Below are 5082 nucleotides of genomic sequence, written 5' to 3'. Positions count from 1 at the left end.
TTACTCAGTTATCAATAAACAGTAAATATTTTCCACTGCCATGCAGCGTGAAGAGTAAAATGTTTCTAATACGTCGTGCATACAGATCATTACTCGTAATTAATAAATGTGCTGTTTTAGATTATGATTGACCGGGCACCAATTAATACAAAATGATTTACCGACTCATATTGGACTTATAAACATGACATGTTTCATTTTCAGTTAAACTTACCAAATGATTAATTTTATGAGCATATTAAGAAATATCTGAGTGTATAAGTCATCTAAACATTCTCGGAAAATGAATATTAAATGGAACACTCACTGTAAAACACGTTAAACTGAAATATTTACCATTCTCGGCCAAACCGGCTATTTTCGTAGAAGGAACATGCTAGCGTGGTTTCTAACTGAAAAAGATTAATTCATTCCTACTTTGTTTCCTTTTGCATATGCTCTGCAAGTCGAATATCAAGATGCGCGTCAATTTAGAAAGGATTTAGAAAATTGAGACACTACTCATAATTGCACACCATTCCATTCATGTCGATATATTTATAAGCGTAAGATAAGCACGTAAAGATGTCTATTTTTATTAGTTTCATTTGACAAATACGAATACGGACACTTGAACATAGTTATACCAGATGATTCGAGTAAAATGAATTTCTATCTAAGCCCTCTACAGACGATAGGTTTTTGTTGTACAACACTAATTATCTCAAAGATGTACAGTTTTGAAACTGTACATTTTTCACATACAGACAGTATTCCATTCCCATATAAATCACAGAGATTTACCTAGTAAACATAGTGCATCAGGTACTGAAAAGAATGTAACCTTTAATAATAAAAAATAATATTCACCTTTTTATGTCCCATGAATTTGATTACGCATGACACAAATGAGCCACGCAATGAGAAAACCAACATAGTGGTTTTGCGACCCCAGCCTGTGCATCCGCGCAGTCTGGTCAGGATCAATGATGTTTGCTTTCAAAGTCTATTGCAATTAGAGAAACCGTTAGCGAACAGCATGGACCAGACTGCGCGGATGCTGGTCGGAAACGCACTATGTTGGTTTTCTCATGGCGCGGCTCAAATCATTTAACTTTTCAGTGTCATCCTTTTTCCATTATGCAATAGAAGCCATTTTATATTCAGATTTGTGTTTATTTTTTGGGCAATTGTTTCTGGAATTTCATTCACTTGCCTCTTATCAACTAATTATTTACCAATTTGTTGCTTGTCAACGTGGGTGGTACGTAAGGCAAAACTTACGAAATAGAACATGTCCTAATCTGTAAGTCAAGACTTAAGATTTACGAAATCAAGGAATAGCATCATACACACGATAATATTTGGCTGTACATCTTGAATTTAATTGGTGTTGTACAACAAAAACCTACCGTCTGTAGAGGGCTAAGTGTTACACCGTATTAATGGTCATGTGCACCAGGAATTTGTACACACTGGATCCACCATTTCTTCTGGCATAAAAAGTCAAAATGCAAAATCACAATTTGCTGAAAATTTGAATTTATTAATTACAGAAAAACGCCCTACAAAAATGTCTTGGAATAGAATGAAAAAAAAAATATTGTTTTCAATTTCAAAACAAAAGTTATGTATTGCATTTATCCGAGGAAATGTTTTGTTAATACTTGATCGAGTTTTGACCAATTCAATCAACCTTATTGTTCGAAAATAGTCTGCTATTGTAAGTCGATGTTTTTTCTTATCTATGTAATTTTATATTTTTTATCAGTCGTTTGTTAGATAATTACTGCAATTATTGCCAACATAAGTGTGCTTATGAATTAAAGAAACGAAACAAAGTTAGTGCAGATATTCGATCTTCACTGAAATGATGTTTAAATGTGTACTTAGTATTACATAAACCGGCGTGACGTTAACCTAAGAACCGCTAACACATTGACATTGTGAACTAATATCCATTATTTTTTTTAGGAGAAGAATTCTATAAGACATGGATTTCATTTTTATCCTTTCTTTAGTATTAAGTTAACTTGTTGTTGTAAATGTACAAATCTTTATCGTGTCAAATGTAGTTAAACTAATATTATTTAACAATTTGACGATTCCTTTATTTTTTATTGCTTCTTATTGGATGGACATCCGTACTGATTGAATAATGTAGAAATTAGAGAGGTTTCGATTTCATAAATATTGTGGCTCGTGCGTTCGTATGTGTTTGCGTTCTTAAACAGTACGTGTGCCTGTGTGCAGCATAAAAGTATACACAAGACATATGTGCATTTGTAAACAAAAATGACGTTGAATATAAATTCGTCATATGCTAAGTCTGATGAAGGCTCGCTAAATTCAAGTTTATCAGGATGTGTCGTCTTCTTGCAAATATTTGGATAAAATCATCTTTCCAAGTGAGACAAAGAATTAAAAAGTGCCCCCAACTGTAACTGCTAACAGACCCAGTCAGATAACAAGTTGACCACCAATATCAGAAATCAAATTCCGCGACAATAATTGAAAGTATTGTATTTATTCAGAGGACATTATTAGAGGAAGTTCTTGATACTCACTATTCAATTGGTGACGAAATCCTTTCCATGCGCACTATGTCCACGTTTTTAATGCAGATGTTATATTTGTTCAGGCAATTATATGTATGTGCATAGGTTGGCGTGGCACTTATAAAAAGTGTTCTTTGCCGCTGTATCCATGAATCACGCAACATCAAGCCGTATAATTATAATGAAATGAATGAACTAGCACGCAGAAATGTGCTATTCAAAAATTCCAATTTAAATGTAACCACAAAATCACCGTATCAGAAAGTTCAAATGAAGTATGGATAATTTTATTTAAGCTAAGCACAGCCACATTCATGCATCAAGCATCACCACAATCCGACAATTCTACTTACAAAATTTCATTGAGAATTAACAGTCCCATTAAGTCTGTATTTACTATATTCTTCAAGAATTTTAAAGGTTTACTTACATTCTTGAAAACGTTGGTAAAGGTTAACATTGTTGAAACAAAATTGTAACAATGGAAAACCAGCTTACACGTCTTTATCTTATGAATTTATACAATTCAAATAAATTCATTTACAATACAGCTGTGTCTATTTTTAGCTCATCTGAGCAATGCTCAGGTGAGTTTTCCTGATCGCTCGATGCCCGGCGTCTGTCGTCTGTCTGTCGTCTGTCAACATTTAGATTGTGTATGCGATAGAGGCTGTATTTTTCAACTGATCTTCATGAAAGTTGGTCAGAATGATTACCTTGATGAAATCTAGGCTGAGTTCGAAAATGGGTCATCTGGGGTCAAAAACTAGGACACTAGGTCAAATCAAAGAAAAACCTTGTGTATGCGATAGAAGCTGTATTTTTCAATTAATCTTCATGAATTTTGGTCAGTCAGAATGATTACCTGGATGAAGTCTAGGCCGAGTTTGAAAATGGGTCATCTAGGGTCAAAAACTAGATCAGTAGGTCAAATCAAAGAAAAACATTGTGTATGCGATAGAGACTGTACTTTTCAATTAATCTTCATGCATTTTGGTCAGAATGATTGCCTTGATGAAATCTAGGTCAAGTACGAATATGGATCATCTGGAGTCAAAAAGTAGGTCACTAGGTCAAATCAAAGGAAAAGCTTGTATATACAATAGAGGCTGTATTTTTCAATTGATCTTCCTGAAATTAAGTCAAAATAATAACCTTAATAAAATCTAGGCGAATTTGAAAATGGGTCATCTTGGGTCAAAAAGTAGGTCACTAGGTCAAATCAAAGAAGAACCTTGTGTATGCGATAGAGGCTGTATTTTTCAATTGATCTTCATGAAATTGGTCAGAATGATTGCATTGATAAAATCTAGGTTATGTTTGAATATGGGTCATTTGGAATTAAAAATTAGGTCGCTAGATCAAATCAAAGAAAAATTTTGTGTATGCGATAGAGGCTATATTTTTTAACTGATCTTCCTGAAATTAAGTCAGAATGATTGCCTTGATGAAATCTAGGTAAAATTTGAATATGGATTACCTTGGGGCAGAAAATAGTCACTAGGTCAAATCAAAGAAAAACCTTGTGTATGCGATAGAGGCTATTTTTTTCAATTGATCTTCATGAAATTTGATCAAAATAATTGCCTTGATAAAATCTAGGTTAAATTCGATTATGGGTTATCTTGGTTAAAAGTAGGTCATCAATCAAAGAAAACTTGTGTATGCAATAGAGGCTGTATTTTAATTGATCTTCATGATATTTGGTCAGAATGATGCTTGATGAAATCTAGGTCAGTTCGAATATGGATCATCTGGGTCAAAAAGTAGGTACTAGGTTAATCAAAGTAAAACTTGTGTATGCGATAGAGGTTAATTGTTTTTTCAATGACTTTTATGAAATATTGTCAGAATATACCTTATAAAGTCTAGGTCAATTTTGAAATATGGGTCATCTGGGTTTAAAAATTGGTCACTAGGTCAAATCAAAAAACTTTGTGTATTGCAATAAGGCTGATTTTCATTGATTTCATAAATTGGTCAAATGGTTGCCTTGATGAAATCTAGTTCAAGTTCGAATATGGGTAATCTGGGGTCAAAAATAGGTCACTAGGTCAAATAAATAAAAACCTTGTGTATGCGATAGAGGCTGTATTTTTCGATTGATCTTCATGAAATTTGGTCAGTATAGCTTGATAAAATTAGGTCAAGTTTGATTATGGGCATTGGGTCAAAACTAGGTCACAAGGTAAATTTAAAACTTTACTATATCAGATTTTTGTCAATTTTAATGTAATGGTCAAAATATTTTTTCATGAAATCTGTGGTATGCGATAGAGGCTATTTTTTTCAATTGATCTTCATGAAATTTGATCAAAATATTGCCTTGATAAAATCTAGGTTAAATTCGATTATGGGTTATCTTGGTTTAAAAAGTAGGTCACTAAATCAAATCAAAGAAAACCCTTCTGTGTGCAATAGAGGCTGTATTTTTTAATTGATCTTCATGAAATTTGGTCAGAATGATAGCCTTGATGAAATCTAGGTCAAGTTCGAATATGGATCATCTGGGTCAAAAAGTAGGTTACTAGGTTAAATCAAAGTA

This window comes from Mercenaria mercenaria, chromosome 16 (genome assembly GCF_021730395.1).
Source record: "Mercenaria mercenaria strain notata chromosome 16, MADL_Memer_1, whole genome shotgun sequence".
Classification (NCBI taxonomy): Eukaryota; Metazoa; Mollusca; class Bivalvia; order Venerida; family Veneridae; genus Mercenaria; species Mercenaria mercenaria.
The sequence above is the reverse complement of the archived record's forward strand: the minus strand, read 5'-3'. Positions refer to the sequence as shown.